The sequence below is a fragment of the Lontra canadensis genome, unplaced genomic scaffold (genome assembly GCF_010015895.1).
Source record: "Lontra canadensis isolate GAN:19392208 unplaced genomic scaffold, GSC_riverotter_1.0 scaffold129, whole genome shotgun sequence".
NCBI lineage: Eukaryota > Metazoa > Chordata > Mammalia > Carnivora > Mustelidae > Lontra > Lontra canadensis.
This window is the reverse complement of record NW_022631123.1, coordinates 991792-1012428: the sequence shown is the minus strand read 5'-3', so window position 1 is coordinate 1012428 and position 20637 is coordinate 991792. Positions and strand designations below refer to the sequence as shown.

The 20637-nt window shown below is 40.5% G+C and overlaps 1 protein-coding gene across 2 annotated transcripts in view; it reads right to left on the bottom strand.

The window, feature by feature from the left end:
• Window positions 1-18148, bottom strand: part of NLGN1 (neuroligin 1) — an 824956-nt gene extending 806808 nt beyond the window's left edge. Inside the window, exon 1 of one of the 2 annotated variants that reach the window (XM_032842375.1) lies at window positions 17532-18148. The gene's annotated coding sequence lies outside the window, so the exon portion shown is untranslated. Of the gene's footprint in view, window positions 1-16163; window positions 16373-17531 lie in introns of those variants that run through there. The other variant, XM_032842376.1, reaches the window with a different exon arrangement.
• Between the last annotated feature and the right edge of the window lie 2489 nt (window positions 18149-20637).

Here is a 20637-nt window from a genome sequence, read left to right as displayed (position 1 = left end):
ACTCTAGTTATTTGGAGAACGTTAAATCTAAGTATTTGAAATCACCCTTTAATCGTAATTAGCTTGAAAAACAAATGTGGTTCTCAAGGTGCTCCAAATGTTCTGACTTTGCTTGATAAACATCGAATCAAAGACCAAGGAAAAGTTCTGTTCACTTTGCAGTTTCCTCCTTCAGTGTCCCTGCTCTTCTTCTGCACCTTGAGATCTTATTTCAATTTCTTTTTTAGGGGTTCCAGGTGGACTTTTTGGTAGAGCTTTTTACATGCTGGTCTTAGGGCCTCTCCACTGCTCTGTCCCAGGATCCATTCCCACGGCAGACTGATTCTCATTGTTTATCTTTCCAGGTCCTACACCTTCAGCCTTCTTTACACCGTTCACTCCACCTTTTGTGGTCCTGCTTCAGCTAATCTGACTTCAATGTGAGATGTTGCTCCCTAAATCTTCCTTCCTTGTTCCCCCTAAAGACACAAATGTTCAGGTCTTTTTCCCTTCAAGGATTTTACTCTTAATCACAATAGGAAAATAAAGAGGGGAAGAAAGAACTAATCATGGAGAAGTTACACAATACACAATGCTCTTCTAATTTCTTATCAGAAGGTTCTGATTTCCTTTGAGGTGGCAAATGAAGCCCATGTGTGTCTTCTGTTACCCAAAATTTAGTGGTAATTCTGGGAAGATTACAAAGAAAGGACCACTGACCCCTTAAATTCACTGGTGTCCTAGCTGCCTGGGGATTGCTCCTTCTCTACTCCAATGGAAGTATACCCACTTAATCTTCCTGGGCAGGGGACTGGACCTTCTACTTACCCTGTCCCCTGCCCTTCCCTAGCTTCTTCAGTACTACCAATAAGAGTACTCCTAAAGACTGAATATTTGTGGGTCCCCCACCCCAATTCATATGTTGAAACCTAATCCGTAATGTGATGATATTTGGAAGTGGAAAACTGTGAGGCGATTATTAGGTCAAGAGGGTGGAGCCCTCATGAATGAAATTAGTGCCTTTCTTCAAGAGACCACAGAGAGGTCTCTCCCTCTTTCTGTTATGTAAGGACACAGAAGACGATGGCTGTCTATGAACCAGGAAGTAAGCTCTCCCCAGACACCGAATCTGCTAATACCCTGATTTTGGGCTTACAGCCTCCAGAAGTATGAGGGAAAAAATATGTTGTTTCGATTGCCCCCTCTGTGGTATTTTTGTTCTAGCAGCCCAAATGAACTAAGACGAGTAGCGTATACATCTCTTTTCTCACACTCAAGTCAAGCTTCAGGCATTCCCCTCTGTTTTAAGCCAGTGATATTGCTACGATGTTGCTGCCAGACACAGCTTGGGGCCAACGGTATGAGAATAACCATTTTGGGTCCTACATGCCCCTCTCCTCTCTGGGCTTCCTGCTCAAATATGTCACATCCCAATGCAAACGAAGTATGGATATGCCACTGAGGCACTTGGGAGACACACTCTCTGTGCAAAGCTCACGTGGACCCCTTCATGCCTTTGATGGTGGCCTGTTACACCACCACCAGCCACCACTACTGCCTCCTCCCTCATCTTCTTCCCTGAGAGAACAGTTATTTTTCTACCTTCTTGCCCATGGGGTGGGCATATCAACTGATATCTTTAAGTACAGGGCTCCCAATTGACCCACTGTCCCACACAGCACTTCTCTAGACATCTGGGGACCAGGGCTCCCTGAAGAAGTGCCAATCAATATGTGCCAGACTCCTAGAAGTTGGCAAAATTCCTGTGGATCCTGTTCTCAGTAATGGTACCTCTTTCTGCACTGAGAAATACTATTTCAAAAATCTAAACTAGATGTATGGATGGAGGAATAAATTGACAGAAAGAAAGATAGATAAAACAACCAAAAAATAAACAATATATGCTCCTTTGCCTCATGAGGCATATTTGTATACCTGAAGTCCCATAGGCAGGACATTTGGTCAGTTACTCTGTATGCCCCTTACTCCCCTCCTGCAACCACTTTTCTCACAAATAGATTAGATACAGGCAGTTTGTCAGGGGAGCAGTTTGGCTGGGTGGCAATGCAGGAAAAGAATGAAAGACTGTTATAAAGAAAGAAAGATAAATACTGCCAGAGTCAAGTGCAACTAATCTTCACTCTCATTTTCTCCTTCCCATCTGTAGCACAAACTACAAATAATCAAGTAGTTTCTGGAAGAGAATGACTGTTACATGGACAGGAACCTAAAAAAGCATTCTTTGCCAACATTATGCACTGCAGACTTTATTGTAATCAGGTCAAAGAAGTGCCATCACATGAGCCAGTGGAGATCATTTTATTTTACAGAACATTCTTTCTTGTGATTGTGTATCATGAGTTTTCCCTGATTCTATCACAGCTAGGAGGCTGAGGAGTATTAAGAATAAAGCCCTTTTGTTTAAGGAACTATAGCAATATGGCCTTTCCAATGTTTTTATGATTTAAGATAGAACTAGTGAAGATAAAACAACTGAAGACCTAGAAACCTCCCTTCCAAAAACAGACAGTTGGAATCAATACATTTCCCTGAAATATTCTATTGGAGTGGTAATTAGGAGAGTATCCCTAGGACTCCATGCATTTGACTGCTCCTTCATGAAAAAGGTCAGTGTGCTAACAAAGACATGTGCCTATTTTCTATAGGTGTTACTGATTTTCTCTTTCCTGCAAGGGGATCTAAAGACAAGCTTATCTCATGTCTCTACAGCAATGTTTTTTCTACGGCTTTGCACAATACTAGTGTGATTATGTAAGTGTGTGTGTGCATGTGTGTGTGTAACGGAGACAGAGAGAAGGGAAAGAGAGAATGTGTTTGAGCACTGGCACATGCATCTGAAGAGTTTTATTCATCTTTATTTTTGGTAGCATCATTTACATTACAAAAACAATAAACTGGCATAAGTTTCAAACACACAAACTTGCTAATAGTATTCTGCAAAGGGACAATGACAGGATCAGAGAAAATACCTCTTGCTCCAAATACAATTTTACATTTTGAAATATGATTTACTTTCTGGATTGCAGCCAGGCAATTACCATCCACAAATATTTCTAGTGGGAGAAATGAAGTGGTTGCTACTGGTCCCATAATTCGGAATTGTTGCTAACAGATTTTACATATCATCAACTTCTCTGCCGTTCTTTTTTGGAAAACACAATAAAAATCTTAATATTGCTGCATTTCAACCCTTATTGTTAGCTTTGCGGATGCTTGAGACAAAGCTGTGTAAGTGGCTCCCTCTGGTGCTGCTACTAGTATTAATTGTTTTGTTTTGTTTTGTTTTGTTTTGTTTTGTTTTATTCGCCATCATAGAGGTAAAGCAGATTAGCTGGGAAAGGTAAGAAGAATCCCTCAGGGCCTGCATTACTAGAAATGTCTCTTGGGATACAATTCCACTTGGAATAAAATTAGATGAAAGGTGACATCTTTCATGATACAAGAATAGATACAATATCTTCCTTGGCCTTTTTTCTTCATGTCATATATGCCAAAGGAAACTGTAAAAGGTAAAAGAAAAGTCATTTTCACTAAAACCCTGGCCAAAGTCCCTAAGAAACTACTTAAATAATGCTCTAAGAAGCTACTTAAGTACTTCTAATGGACCTCTGAGTCCATCAGTTACCAGCCCCAACCTTCACTTTAACCTTTGGCCTGCATAGCAGTGATTAGAGCAAATGTGAAGTCATAAAACGCATGTTGCAAGAGGCAACCAAAGGCTCCAGAACAGCATTTCTGAATGGCCTTGGAGAAGAAGCAGGCAAAATCCCCTTCCATGGCTGGGATCCACAGTTGTCTCCAACGACCACTCTTTCCACTATGTAGTCCTACCCGAAGACAGCAGTGTTTGAAATCTAGGCTCCTGGGTCAGTCACCACAGTTAGAGCCACAGGGATTATTTAAGGGACTCTGCAGGCTCTACCATGTTGATCTTCTCCTCCTTTCTGCCCAGGAGGCAGCACATCCTCCCTGATCTATTTCTCTCAAACACAGCGTATCCCCTACCGCCAGCCAGAATGTTAATGCATTATCACTCTGTACACTGAGAAAACAAGTGACCATATGTAGCCTATGCCAGCGGAGCTGTAACTGTGAAGAACAATGGCTCTGAGTCAACAACAGAATTAAACTACTCCCTCTTATGAAGCTCTTCTGAATATTTTAAGTGTTGCCTTGAAAGTGTGGGATTATGTGCAAGCATAAACATTAGCTTAATGCAATTTTTTGGTTCGGAATATGCCAGAGTTTAAAAATCAGAATTGGAAGGCAGAATATAACTTTGGTATAAATTTAATTTTTTCCATGTGTGATTAAAACATGATTGAAGAGGCATGCTTTATGTATAATTAAAGTTGCTTTGTAATTAAGAGATTTAAGCATGTATAGAAAATGATACAGCTTAGTTAGGAGATTTTACAAAGGTGCCTATTAAATACTCACTCCCTAGCAGGCCTATGACTCAAATGTTTTCACATTCTAATGCTGATAGAGTCCTTGAATTTTTTTAAAGCTGCCAATTTCACCATTTCTAAATGCTTTATCCTTCCTTCCATTAGCCAAAACAGGAATGTAGAGCATTCTATACCTTAATTTCCAAAAGCTAGGGGGAAGGAGGAGAGGGGAGAAAAACAAGTATCCCCAGGATCTCTGAGACAAGGCTTGCCTTATCTTTGCCTTCTTCATGGTGCCTAGCACCACGTGGCATATAAAGAGTGTGGAATAAACTGTTATTATTGAGTGAGCAGAGAATGGGTTCATGTACACGTGCAGAGGGTTATCATGGTAACAAGAACACGCTGAGACATTTTTAATGTGCCAAGGAAAGGTACTAAATACATTACTTCATTTAATCCCACAAAGCCCTACGAGGCTGGCATTATCAACCCTATTGGACAGATACATAAAAATCAAAGAAAACTTGAAGACTACACGGAATCACACATTTTAATGTTATCTTAGCAACGGGATCGCCTTTTGGGCTAAAGAGTGAGGTGGAACAAATTTGTTTGTTTTAGTCTTGTTTCTCACAACAGAGTTTCTCGATCCCCCCACCTTCTCCAGGGATTGTTTCTTGTCTTCCCTATGGGACTCTAAAGCATTCTTCTGGTAAGCAATTGGCATGAACCAAGGCTTCATCTCATTGGCAATGATCCTGGTTTAAACTAATATTCCTGGTCTTCCCCATCAATACCTTTCTGTTTTACATTTCATTCATTTCAGCTGAGCATTGCATGGGGGAGGGAAAAATGCAGACAAACATATTCATATAAATAAATATAAAATAAATTACATATGTAAACATATTATGTATATATATACACACACATATATATAACTGTTTTGCAAGCTTGAGTGTAGCAGATTTAAAAGGATATTGCAAACGTAAAGATATCCTTTTTACTGTCTGTATCTTCCTGATGGATGATTCTATGCCAGTGACTAGGCCTTCTTTCTGCCCTATAGTAGCATTACCTTACTCTCTTGTTCCTTTCAGGCTTGCATGGTAGAAAAAGGGCCCCATGAGACGTGGTCCTGGGAGGCCTCATGCTCCTCTGGAGTTCTAGAGAAGACAGATGGATGAGGGAATGACATTCTACACTGAATGCTGGGACTATTCCCAGTGTATTTCTGACTAGCAGAGTCAAAATGCACTGATTCATGAGAAATTATGGCCATGTTTATAGAGTTCTATAGAAAACATGCTCGTGCTCTTCTGATTCACTCTCCATTCTCCAGGTACTGGTTATTCCAGGCACTGCTTCCCAAAATGAGCTGCTATTTTTATAAAAAGTGGATTCAAGAGTTGGGAGGGACATGTTGATTTCATGTTCAATTTAGTAGAAACAGAGGAATATATCTAGCTTGAATTTGCACTTCTTATGCCATAGAAATGTTAAAATTTTTTAAGTAATGATGAGGATGATCACTGGGTGTTAAAGGACAAGTTAACACCAACTAGAGCCTCTATCCCTTAAGCAAATGGGACATTTTGACTATAAATGTCCTGTAATCAGCAGTTTTGAAAGGACTAACTAGAGCACTATAGTGGAGGGGAAAGATGTTTTGGATGGCAGAGCATTCCTAGTATGTTTTGGGGAAAGGCAACCCAGGTTAGAAAATAGTTTCTGGGCAGGCTATGGAAAAAAGAATCTCCTTGCTTAATGATAATCAATCAATGACCTCAAACTGATTTAGTATTAATCAGTTATGTTAATAGACATATACTCAGAAAGTTATAGTTTCCATTTCAAATCATTTAATTTGCTTTCTGATAAAACGGAGTTTCTTCTTATGTGAATAATATGAACCAATTTTTCTGAGAAACTGCTTATCTCAGGGTAAATATATAATTGACATTTCTGATTTGCAGATGTCCTAAGTCAAACTATTAAGCACAGATTAAGATGTATCTTTTCAATAAATACCTTTCTTTTCTATAATAGTACTTTTTAATGTGGATTGTCTTATTTACTTATTTACTTTTGAAAACTTCTTAAATGATCAGTTACCTCTGCTACATGTCCTATTCCTAATTTTTATTGCTTTTCTTCAAGCAATGCTTTGCTCCCTTTTCTCCATGTGTTCATATCCTTATCTCTTTTTTACTAAACCTTTTTAAAATAAAACACCCTTCTTTATAATTTCTGTCAATTATCTCCCTGTATATCTAAACTAATAATTCTATAATCACAGAAAAAATCATATATAATGCTGATATATGTATCAATGTCCTGTGTGTAAATTTGATGCATCAAGGCATTACATGACGACTGGGATGTTTGGGTCCAAGTTCAATCATTGTATAAGCCTAGCAAGACATTTCTTATCCTGGCCTACTTTGTCACTTGCAAAGTGAGGAGGCTGCCCTATAGTTGTCTAAAAAAACATTTTGGCCCTTTCAACTTCTCAGATGGAAATACTATCGGATTTTTTTTATTATTATTATTTTTTAAGATTTTGTTTATTTATTTGACAGAGAGATCACAAGTAGGCAGAGAGGCAGGCAGAGAGAGAGAGGAAGAAGCAGGCTCCCTGCTAAGCAGAGAGCCCGATGTGGGGCTAGATCCCAGGACCGTGGGATCATGACCCGAGCCGAAGGCAGAGGCTTTAACCCACTGAGCCACCCAGGCACCCCTGGATATTTATTTAAACATTTTAAAAAGGAATTATTCCTTTTTACAACATGTTTTACATATTATCTGGGGTCAAAAATTATGATTTTCCCCTTCAGTCATAAAATACTGATGGCAATGTGATTATAATCTCAAAACCCTATTTAATGATCTAAGATTCTAAACCATTAAACCATATTCTCTGTTTTAAATGTTAGTATCATGGATATTTTTCTTTTCTTTATTTTAAAAGATTTATTTATTTATTTTAGAGAGAGATAGAAAATGGGTTGGGGGAGGGGCAGAGGGAGAGAGAGAGAATCTCAAACAGACTCGCAGCTGAGCAGGGAGTCTGAGGCAGAACTGGATTCCAGGGCACCAAGATCACAACCTGAGCTGAAACCAAGAGTTAGATGCTAAACCCACTGAGCCATCCAGGAGCCCTTGGATATTTTTCTAATAGACAAAGCAGCCTAAATAGAGGATTAAAATAATTTAATTAAATTCAATAAAAATAAAAAACTCAATAAAAATGCTATGCATTCTATACTTTAATTATATTAAAGAGGAGATAGCTTAGAGAATTCTAGTCAAAAGAAAAGGTTTTCTTCATGCCCTAAAAACCTCACTTTTATGGCAAAATAGGTAGGTGAGAGGCAACAGTGTTTTCTTTGTGGTGACTATACTACAATGAGAGAAAGCAGAGTGGCATACCTCTGGAGAGCTTGTTATTCATCAGAAAGTAAGTACCCAGCTTTCTGGCCACTTAAGAGCAGTGGCAATTTTCAAATACAATACAGAGAAGAAACACTGTTGTCTGTGGAACTGTACAGTAAGAACTGTCAAGATATATCCACAAATAGTAGCATCCGACTGATGTAACCCAAGACTCCTCTTCCTTTTATTCATATTTTTTAATCAGTGGTATGTGGTTGAGTAATGATAAAACAAAAAAAGGAAACTTCATTTTTACCTGCCAATTTTCTCTTGCTTTTTACTGATGACTCTCTTTTTAAGCAGAACATTTATATATAGTGATAGTTAATTCCTTGCTTAAGTTTTCTTTGTTCCTGATGGAAAATGCATTTTCTCCTTGCCTCGTCCCACTTTTGCATTCTTGATTTGGCTTTAATTTATTCAGTAATCTTTCTCATCCAGTATATTTGAGAAGGGTCCTAAATCCTCATTGCTCTGTTGTACCCTCTGCACTGCTTACAGCTGTTTCAGAGAACAAAATAAGATATGCAGGGGTAAACCCCCCAAAACTGTAAACTCTTAAAGCTATGCAATAAATCTTAAAGTTACACAATATCGAATATATATATTAAACTTATAGTTTAAAATAACACCTATCATTACATGTTTATACAATACCAGCTTAAATATATATCAGTATTATGAACATTCTTCATTACTGATTATCGTTACCCCAAACAGTTCTAAGAGCCAAAAGACACATTTAATTTCAATTAGTCTAACTGTACATTTTAAACATGGAAGCTGAAGCCCAGAGATATTAAATGAATTATAGGAAGGGATAGTTATTAGAAGAATCTTCTCTATAAACACAGGTCCCTGGATTCCTAGTCTTGGGCTTTTTCATGCTACCATTACCTATTTGGAAGACCAGCTATGTCTTATATGTTACAAACTGGGAGGCTAAGGGGAGAATAAGAAGGGATAGAATTAGATTCTAATCATACTGTCTAAGAATTATGTAGCAATCTCTCATATCTAAATGCTTAGAGATTAATTAAATAGTTGGTTAATTAATAATCATTACTGCATTAGCTCGCTTAAAAAATGAGGACACATGTATCATTAAACTTGCCACATTTCATTGATTTTGACACATTTTTTTTTAACCTTTAACATCTTTGAAATCAGAATGTATTTTATAATTCCTATAGCCAAGCAGTAGTGGAGGCATAGCTGCCATTGACTTTTTTTTTTTTAAGATTTTACTTATTTATTTGACAGAGAGAGATCATAAGTAGGCAGAGAGGCAGGCAGAGAGAGTGAGAGGAAAGCAGGCTCTCTGCTGAGCAGAGAGCCCGATGCGGGACTCGATCCCAGGACCCTGAGATCATGACCCTAACCGAAGGCAGCGGCTTAACCCACTGAGCACCCAGGCTCCCCTGCCATTGACTTTTGTATGTAAAAATTCGTTGTGTTCCTCTTGCCATAACCAGACAACCATGCTCCTGACATTTCCAGACAATTTAAGAAAGAAATATAAGATGGTCATCTGAAAATTCTTAATTGTCACCTTCCAGTAATATCAACAAAACACCAGCATCAAAACTTTCAGAAGGTATCAGTTGCTTGGAATGAAATGCTGAACACAATCATGGAGCACTCTGAAAAAATGACATATCACCAACACACAGAGACTACTGTCAGGAAAAACGTGGATATTGATGGCTCTGAGCCAGAAAAAATGATTCAGAAGAGCAAGAATCTAAATAGAACAAGGTTTTTTGCATTCTTAAACCAATGTATTTATTACTATTACACTTTTTATATATGTACGAGATTGATAGAGTATAAAAATATACATCTAGTTAAGTCTAGGTTGCAAAGGTGTACGTAAAATAAGTAAAGTACGTAAAATAAGGCTATGCCCTGTAACCAGTTGTTCCTTACTTTTGATGAAACATGGTGTATTTGGCATACAGTTAACCATTTTATTCCCTGAGAGAAGCTTTAGGAATTTGCAATATCTAGGGTCAATGCTGTGAACCAAAATTATTTCACAGTGGAATGTCGAAGTCTGAGATACTGCCCAGGTCTAGAGGAGAGAAGGTCAGAGAGACAAAATGTTTATTTAGAAAACATACTCTCCCAGTGGTCTTCACTTGATACAGGAGTGCCCACTAAAATATGGGTCTACTTAACAACAAATTTCACTATGTTTTCACTTTCAAACATACCTTCTATTAAAACAAAAAGGAGAAGCATTTGTTTCTGCCCCTAAACACAGATGGAGTTACTAATTATCATTTTAAGTTTGATTCAAATATTCGTTTTCCTCGAGGTGAGCAGCCCAAGTCAGTGGTGGGTGCTGTGGTGAAAGGGCTTCGGGCATGGAGCCCAAAAATAAAGCACTGGCAACAGAAAGATGAGAAGCTGGAAATGCATTATAAAATGCTCATGGTTAACCATGGTTAACCATCAGGAAGTTTGCTTTGAAACAAAGACAGATCAAATCCATTCTTTGCTAGTTCACAGTTGTTTTACATGGTGGCTTTGGTGTTAAAGCTTATTTGCCCATTTATATTGGGTAGGAAGGAGGTTAAAAATTCTTAGGCTACAGAGGAGGAAAAAAGTTGAAAAACAATTTCTATCTGATCACAAAGTAAAATATGTGTAATGAATTCAGCTTAATTATACTTTTTCCACCTTCCCTGCCTTAGTTTACCATCAATCTGTGAACTACAATGTTTATCTCTATCAAAATGATTCAAACACTCCTGGTATCTCCTTTTCCTAAAATCCTATTGCACGTGTTAATGGGGGCATAATTCAACAGTTTATTGCATGCAATATTGCCTAATTTCTGAACATATATTTATTCAGGAACAAGACATTTATTGAGTGATGCAAGACAGCATTTGTTTGTACATGCATATATACTTATATATTCTTCCTCCTTCCAGAAACAATTCAAAGCACAAATTATTTATGATAAAAAACCCAAATACAATAAAATCTTAGAGCAAAGCTTAAGTTAAAAACATAAATTCAAATAATGAGGCAGGGTAAAAGGAGATAGTTAAGAACCCCTTTTCACTTGAACACAAAATTGGCTCTGTGCTTCCATGAAGTCAGACAAAAGAACGAAAATAAAGCTTTCCTTGTTTAAAAAAAAAAAAAAGAATCATAATGTTCAATGAGAGAGACACTCACTAGCATGTGAACTGAAAACCCTCCCCTTGGCCCTCCAAGTAAACAGTTATCAAAAGCAGCAAGGTCATTTTAATTTGGGCATAACTAATATCAAGTCTTTCAGGTGTGTAACTGGGAAAAAGAGTTCAGTCATTTCTCACATTATTCCTGAATTATAAGATCATGTGACAAACACAAATAGTCTATTCAGTAAAGAGGAAATGTTCCAGTTTAACTATGGTTATTTTATATAATATAGGTATAAGTTTAGAAGGAAGGGTTGAGGATCTCGACATGTAATGTAGCATAATTTAGTGTTTGTAATTCTTCTACCCAGGGCCCATTCCTACATTTTCTGATTCTCCAGGTAGAATTTTTCTTTTAAATCTCTGGAACGTCATGAAAGGAATCATTCTGTATCAGAAACATGCAGCCTGACATGTATGTCCATGGATTCAAAGATTATTTAATGTGTGTGTATGTTTTCTAATACAGACCTTTCATTTTATAAGAAATTTAAGGAAGACAGAACATGAAGTGTATGGAACACCCTAATAGGTACCCTAGGTTACAGCTATTGCCTCCTTCCTCCCAATTAACAAAAGCTCCGATTTTAACTATGACTTTGCCATATCCATAGGGAAAGAAGACCTCTTCTCCAGCCCTTGGGGAAGGACCATGATTGATAATATCGATTATGTAATGCATTATCTCTTTGCCAACGATTCATTTAGGAGTGGGATGTGTACAGTTTTAGTCAATCAGGCATAAAAGGAAGTCTACTGAAACCTTCTAGAAAACTTTTTCTTCTCATTTCCATAAGAAGACTGCAACTCTTTGCTTTGAGTGGGACTATTTGGCTCTGTGGTAACCATATTGTTTATCTTCTTTCCAAGATAGAGAGTCAAGAGAATACTGGCAAGGTTGTCTTCCAGCCCTGACATCTTTGAACTCCTGAGTTAGCTAACCCTGGACCAACATACCTCTAGAATCTCCGTTTTATGAGAAACAAGTCACTACTGTTAAAGCCTTTCATTGAATATTGTTACTTGAGGGCAAAAGTTTCTTAACAGACACCATGTTTTATATTTCTATATTCTACATACATCTGAGCAAAAGTTGGCATTTGACAGAATCATAGAGAATGAATGACAAAGGTAAGAAGCAGGAAAAAAATATTATAATCAATCAGGCAAGATTACTGGCCATCACAGCAATGTTGATAAATCTTTGTAAGATAGACTTTTTCTCTATAATGACATCCAGTAGTACTTCTTTACCACAGTGAGTAATCTAATTCATAAAGATTCGTTTATTTATTTTACTTTTTTTTTTTTTATGAAGGCAGACTGCCACATGCAGCACCTCATTTGGATGTGTCTGGAGTCCTGGAAACTTGACTACCCTATGTTCTCCTACAAATGGACCCTGAGAGCTTATTTGGAGGCTCTAGTAGGGGAGCCAGCTACTCGTATACCCTTGACCAAAGAATGGTCCTCTCCTCTATCGGGGAAGGTCGTCCGCTTCAACCCAGTGCCCAGAGCTTTGAGAGGGACACACATGGAGCGGTGAGAGAGGAAGGGAACACCCACCTAGCCAGCCAGATCAACCAAATCAACCCTGTTGATCAATGCAAATCCACTTCCCCTTCTTTTTTGATTCTGATTTTCTCCAAGGTCGTGCTATGCCACACTAAAAATGTATTTTCCAACCTCTCATGTACCTAGAAGTAGCCATCTGACACAGTTCTGGCAGTAACATGAGAAGGGAAGTCTACAGGGAGAATGTCCACCTCACAAAAAAAGAAACAATGCTCAAGAAGAAGGCTTGTTTGGTCTTTTCCTCTCCTTTTTCTTTCTTGCTTTCTTTCTTTTTGTTTTTAAACAATCACACAGAGAGTCTTCTACCATTTATTAGGCAAAAAAACAAATACATCCTCACTACCATTGCAAAAAGAAGTAGGAAACAAGGAATTGTCTTGCTCTGACTTTGGACGAATCATTGCCAGTCCAAGAAGATTTTACTTCTGAGAGCATCTGGCAATGTCTGAAATATTCTTAGTTCTCATCATAACTGGATAGGTAGGGTGTGCTACTGGCATCTAGTGAGTAGAAGCCAGAGACACTACTAAACATACTAAAATGAACAAGATAATCCCCCAAAAGACAAAGACTTACCTGGCCCAAATGACAGTAGTGCCAGTTAAAAAATTCTGACCCTATCTTTCTTTGGCCCTAAAAAGCAGACACGATGTCAGAAGCACAGCAAGATTTTATGACCATAATAAAAAAAGTACCAAGATGAAGAAAGAAGTCTAATTCTCTTCCTGAGTCTTTATTATGTGAGATAAATAAACCCTTGTCTGCTTAAACCACTGTTAGCCAGGTTTTCTGCTGCCTCACAGCCAACTGTATTTCTAAATAATACATTTATCATTCATTTATGGTCTACTTTATGCTCAGACATGGGGCGAAACATTCTGAATAAAGTGATAAATCAGGCATGGTATTTTATCTCTGGGAACTTACTATCCACTGAGGAAGCCAAGCACCAGGAAGTGTAAAAGGTGGGCTACTCCTGATGTAGAAATAACGTGTTGTGGGAGCTCAGAATAAGGATACAGGAATGAAGCAGGATGGTGGAGGAAAGACCACTCTAAGGAGATAAAATGTTCTGTCCTACAGTTGGTGGGGGGGGCGGTGCAGAGGGAAGCATAAAATGGCATGTATATTGGGGAAAATAACAAGTAAGAGTCTTGAGAATGGAATAAAGAGTAAAAGTGGGGAGGAGTTCTAGATGGAAGGTATTTTAATCTAAAAAGTAAGGGGCAGTAAATTGTACAAAGAATTGAATGCCATCTGCATCCAGGATATTACCATCCAAGCTGTATTAGTCATTGTTAACAAGAGATCAGCAAGACCTGTGTTTTAGGAAAAAAATTAGTTTGGTGAACTACACATGGGTGATTCCATTTAAAAACAATTCAAATATAACTGAGGAATCCTATCTTCCTATTTATAATCTTATAAGATGGAAACAGACATCAAACTTCACTTCACAATACTTTAAAAATGTGATAAAAGTGTACCGTTGAACTGTTGTGTTTTCAAATCTTCCTGCTAATTCCGATTGTGTTTTGCTTATAAAAACTACAAAGTAGTATTTGTTAAGTAATTCATAAAATAATTCCTTTGTGTAAAAATATAAAACGGGATTCTAGAAATAAACGAATGGCTATGTTTTGCTAAAAACATTCAAAATTATTTGTTTCAACACATGGAAACCCAGGGAGGCATTTGTCAATCATACCTAAATCTGTATTAATATCACCCCACAGAAAGCTGTCAAAAACATTAAAACTTATAAGGAAGAAAAATGTTTAACTCAGAGAGCTTAGATTTGCATCTGTACTCTCTAGTTATAGCGATTTAATTATCCTGTAAAAAAAAAAAATCCTAACTAATTTAGGGAAATTTGAAGGAAGATGTAGTCCCTGCATAACTATGTGGAAATAATAAAGTGGAAAAAAATATGAAAAGTTCAGAGTTGGAAGAGACTCTAGAAAAGTCAGGGAAGTCACCAGCCTTGCAAAGAGTCATCAAACCTTCGAGCACTCTACCTGCAGCAAACTGAGCTCTCTGCCTACCTTCTGTGAGTATATATTCCACTGTCAATTTCAAAACAATTCAGACATTTATATTTGAAAATGTTACACCTAGACATAAAAGAATTTTCACAAATGAAACGCCACCGTGGGAATAGAGATAAGACTGACAGAAAGTACTCTGGGGGTGAAGGGAGGGAGACTGTGGAAAGAAGGGGGGCTAAACAAGGCTTTCCTTTACCCCACGCTGCAGGAACTCTAGGATAGTCTGCTGAAAGATTGACTCCCTCAATTTCTGCTTATGTTAAGAGGATTGGAAAGACTAACTGTAGAATAGCAGGCTTACAGAAAACAGTTACTTATTTTAATCAAACCATGTAATCAGAAGGCCTGAGTAATGATTAACTTCCACTTTCTCTGTAAATCACTCAATCACTCTGCAGGCAGGTAGCCTTAAATTCATTCTCTGCCAAGGGCACAGTAAACTTAATGTTTTTGTACTTAACATTTAATATTTTAAATATTTGCCTGGCCCCTGCTTCTGAGCTCATTTAAAAAGCTGCTAGGTTGCAACGGCTGATTGAAATGCCGAGACATTTTAAAGCTTTTACACTCAAACACATGTACCCACACCTCTCCTTAGTGATATTTTTATATCTATGATCCTATTTATAATTAAGCACAATTAATTTTTCAGGACTGCATTATGACCCTGTAATTTTCATACACAGCATAAGAATCTATTTAAGCGAAAATAATCCACTGTTGTTTCAGTATAAAAAAAGAAAAATGAGAACATTAAGTACTATAAAAATGCAGAGTAACAGATACAGGGTTAGCTATCTGAATTCCTGTTTCCTAAATCCTACACGTATCGCTATGGTCCTGGAAATGAAAAGGAAAGAGTATAATACCTTTGGGGAGGCCAGCCGCTCGTAATTTAGAATAACCACAAATGAACCGAATGTTCGACACACAATTTCCCTCATCTCCACAACCCACTAACAACCTCCTCTGGAATAAATTATCCCCAACTCAAAATCTCAACCTAAATAATTTTAAATCCACTGCAAGTGGGTTTTTTTGGGTGTTTTGTTTTGTTTTGTTTTGGGTTTTTTTTTTTTTTTTTTTTTCATTTCTACTCACAAAGCATTGTGCTGGACAGGAGCCAGGGGAGAACGTCTTTAAATGTTGGGACTACCTTCTCTTCCTGGGGGAGTTTATTGCCCAATAACGCATAATCTATTAGCTGCCCGTCGCGGGGGATCTAGGGAGTGACATCTCCACTTGAAGCACGCAGGTCTGAAAACCACTTCTCAGGAAATGCGGGGAAGAGCAACTTTCTTATCCCTGTCAAACTAAGAGGCGGAACCAGCCCCTGGACTAGCCGGAGGCCTGGGGAGAGCAGGAGGCTGAAGGCAGCTCCTCTGCGCTCCGCCAGGGCTCCGGGCGAGGGTTTTATTCTGGAGGCGGCATTGTTCCTCCATCTGCTCAGCCTCCGTATTTCGCCAGCAAACCCTCCCCGCTCTTTCGTAATCTTTTCCTCATTTCTTTAGTACCTCTCTGCCGATTTCCCGGCTCTCGGTCTCTGTGGTCCCTGGGCACAGCTCTAGGCTGAAAAGCTGCAGTGACTGGGGCGCCGCTCTAAGGCGTTGGAGGCGACTGCACTGGTCCGCCGGAGCTCGGGAAGCGTGCGCGCCTCACACTCGCTTTCTCCCCTTTCTCCGCTCTCTCCGGCTCGGACGGGCTCTCCCGGCCTCTCCTCCCCCGACTACGGCTCGCTTTTCCTGCGGCGTCTCCTCACACCAGCTCCGCGCGGCGTCGGCCGCCTGCTCGTCCGCCGCCGGGTCGTCGGCGCACTGACACGACGCCCCCCGCCCGCCGGCCGGGACTCGGGATTGAAGGGTCAGGACGCCGCGGGGAGGCCGGGAGGAGGAGCGAGGAGAGCCGGGGCAGGTGGGGAGCGCGGGGGCCGGGGGGTGGGGGGTGCGGCGGGGCGGGCAGAGGCGGGGGAGAGAGCCCAAGAAGAGAGAAGATGCATCTGCTCCGAAAGCGCCAATGAAGAGAGGACAGAGGGGGCAGGAGTGGAGAAGAGCAGAAAACACCCACCAGCAGGGGTGGGCAAAACGGCCAATTTACAAACTGCCAGGGCGAGAGATGGGGCGCGCGAGGGGAAGGAGGCTGAAGGGAAAAATAAGGGCAAGTTTCCACCTCTCCCCAAAGGTCGAGTCTGAAAACGCGCCCCCGGAACAGAGAGTTAAACAGGGACGAGTCATGGTGTCAAGGGTGGATCTAAAAAGGAATTCAGTGTCGTGTAGTTTTCCCTGCACTAGACTCCGCTCCATCGCGTTCAACTCTGGTAAAGGACCCTCCAAGTAAAATGAATGGGCTTAATGCAAAAACGGAAGCTGAATTTCCTCCACCGCGGACTCCTCCTGAGGTATTGGTTTGTTTTTTAAATGAAAACAAGCGTTTGGGAGGGTCCACGAACCCCAGTGCTAAAGATACCACCCAGTTTATTAAAGTTCATCATTTTTTAATTGCTTTTATTTTCGTCAGAGGATAGAGCTGAAGGGTGGGCTCCATGAGATGCTTAAAACAGCTATCGAGATAGCATTATTTTTCGAAAAGACAAAATGGGTTTCCTAAACAGCTAAAGGGGGTCTGGGAAACTCGGTTACTCGGCTGGGAAAAAGAGAGAGACGGAAGCATTTAAACTCTACCAGACGATTAAACCTTCAGCACCCCACCCTACCCCCCAGCCCCCCAACCCCTCAGAACTGGAAAGGGGTTAAGCGTACAGAAGAGAGTGAGCAGGGCAGGGGGGGGTGGGGAAAAGGAGGGAGAGGCCGGGAGTAGGAAGTTATCGGCAATCCCCGGGATTCAGACAAACGCCTGAGGTCGGCGGACGCAGGAAGCTCCCTTACCTTTTTCTCTAAGCCCCGTTTGCACCTGATCTGCAACCATAAATACTTCGTGATGCTTAGTGTGCAGCCAAACGACCGCCGAATGTTAAACAATCCTTCACGCTCCCTCCCCTTGTTAAAAAACAGGCTCAAAAGAATGTTAATACTGTTCTCGTTATCCATCGGCTCCGAAACATTCCGCTTTGTCGGGAAGAGAGATGAAAACCAAGCGCTTGGACACGCATGTATGTATTTACATATTATGCGGTCGGTACATAAACATATATACGTTTTCTGCATATAAATCCAAAAAGAAAAGCACCACAGATGCCTCTGAAGAGGGAGGGGACGGGGAAGAGAAAAACTTGGCAAGCCAAATACATCCAAAGATTTCTGATCAGGAGCCACCTGCTTCAATATGCAGAATTCCCGAGAAGATTTAGAGGGAGAAGAAAAAAAAATTAATAAAATACCCCAAACACACACTTGCAACTGGAAGACGCCTAAGACGCGTGGAAATGGAGAGGATGAGAAGATCTCCTGAGGGTACAGATCCGCCACCCAAGTGAGCAATCGCCTCCAAAAATCACAGGCGGGGAGGTGGCTGCAGATCGTCCCCTGCTCCGGTCTCCGCCGCCGCCGCCGCCGCCGCTGCTACCTGTAGACACGCGCACACACACGCACACACACGCGCACACACACAGCACTACCCCCTCTCCTCCCCCACCTCCCGCTTCTTGGCGTTGCCGGGTGCAGGAGTCTGAATTAAGCTAGACCCATCTTTCAGACCCCGTCCTGCCCCCTCAGAGCCAGGACTCCCTACCCTGCCACCCCTTCCTCTCCCGTTTATTGCTCAGCATCCCCTCCCCTGCGTGACCCCTCCCTCCCCGGGCCCAAGCCGCGATCGCAGTGGGGTGGGCTTTCTGGGGTGCGGGTCCGGAGGTGGCAAACGTGAAGCCGGTGGTGGTCCCTCCCTTTACAAGTTCCGCCCTCCTCCTTTCCTCCTCCCCCAGCGACCAAGCCTTCTCCGCCCGCTCGCGCCAGAGGCGGCAGGAGGGGTTAAGGGCTCGGGGCGTCACGTGGGACGTTCACCAAACCACTCAGAGGAGCGTGTGAGTGAACGTCCCGGCAGCCAAGCCGCGAGGTCGCGGCGCGACGGTTGTCTCCGTTCCCAGCGTCATTATGCTCGGCTTCCCGGCGTCTTCGTCTTGGTAACTGAGAGCGCGGAGTTAGAGGCGAGCCTGTAGCGTGCCTCTTTAGTTTTTTGTTCCTTGGTGGAGCTATTGCTACCAAACTCCCCCTTATTTTCTGTTTCCACCAGGTAGAGGTAGAGGAGGCTCCCGGCCGTGGCATGTATTGTAGCCCCGATTGTGGGATAGTGTAGATGAAATGCCACTTCCTTTGGCCTCGTGCTCCTGGCTGTTCCCGCATCTTCTGCCACTGGATAGGTGATTTTTAAAAAATTCATCATAGCTCATCAGTGTTGGTTTTTGTGATGGGTGTGACTCAGTATACCACCTTGTTTACACCAACCACCTCCGACCAGCTACTCCATGTGAATTTGTAAAGGCTAGTGAGTTGAGGAACAGGGCCCTGACAACAGAAACATTAAATTAATCGATGCCAACGTGTAATAATACAAACAACAACAACAACAACAACAACAACAAAAAACCAGAAAATCCACCAGTGGGAAATCGCTGGAAGAAATCAGTGACGGTTGGTCTAGAAAAGTGTTTTGTTTTTGTTTTTTATCTTACTGTATAAGCTCTTGCCTTACATTTCTTAATCTCATGTATGTTTTAATCTGTAAAATTTAGGTAGAAGAAAGGAACTTTAAAATATTCAACACTTAGGGGCGCCCGGGTGCCTCAGTTGGTTAAGCAGCTGCCTTCCGCCCGGGTCATGATTCCAGGGTCCTGGGATCAAGCCCAGCATCGGGCTCCCTGCTCAGCAGAGAGCCTGCTTTTCTCTCTCCCCCTCTCCCTGCCACTCTGCTTACTTGTGCTCTCTCTCTCTAGCTCTCTGTCAAATAAACAAATAAAATATTAAAAAATATATATATTCAACACTTAGACTGCGGTTGCCCAGAAGTGTCGCTCATTAATTAATTAATAACACTTAATAAGAAACCTAAGATTCCAGCATATGTGATCAAAATTTTTTACAAAGTAATCTTCCCTATGGCACATCATTTTTTCTTAGAAGGAATTTAGTACCACATTTTTCTGACAGTTTTAGGATTCAGTCCATCTTGTGACTTTTTTTTTCTTTTTTTAAAGTGACCTTTAGGTGATGTGTTGACAAATAGTAGATTTCAGTATTGCTCCTAGGAAAGTGAAATTTCATTCAACTAAAACACACGTCTGGTTCTTGGTGAAAGATCTACCTTGCGCAAGTTTGTCTAAATCCTAAATCCTGTAGAAGTTCTCTGAAATTTCTAAGATTCACCAGAATTTTCTAAGAAAAATGAGAACTGAGGATCTACTTCAGTATCAATAAAAGTGCCTAATTGAATCCTTCCAGCTTTCATGAGACCGTACAGTTGGGGTAGCCTGGTACAGGGCATCATTATAAAAACTGCAGAATCAAACATTTTAAAAAGAATTGAAGATAATGTGATAAAACTGTTCATTGTAATTTACAGATACAAAGTTTTGTATGCTTTTCTTATATCCCAAGGCTGTGGGAATCACTTTCTAAATGCGTCACTTGAGGTTGCTATCAGAACCCTAAAGGTAATAATGACTGAATATTTTTTCATTTCTAATATTTGGTACTTAAAGTATGAGATTAATTTTAAATAGGTTCCATTGTATTTTTTCATTGTTCTTTTCACATCTACACCTTATCAGCTGAGCACTATTATCTCATTTTTATGAGTTAGTCTTACAAAAAAGCTAAGAATTTTTTAAAAATAGAATTGCCGGGGGGAGGAGTCAAGATGGCGGAGAAGTAGCAGGCTGAGACTACTTCAGGTTGCAGGAGATCAGCTAGATAGCTTATCTAAAGATTGCAAACACCTACAAATCCAACGGGAGATCGAAGAGAAGAAGAAAAGCAATTCCAGAAACAGAAAATCAACCACTTTCTGAAAGGTAGGACTGGCGGAGAAGTGAATCCAAAG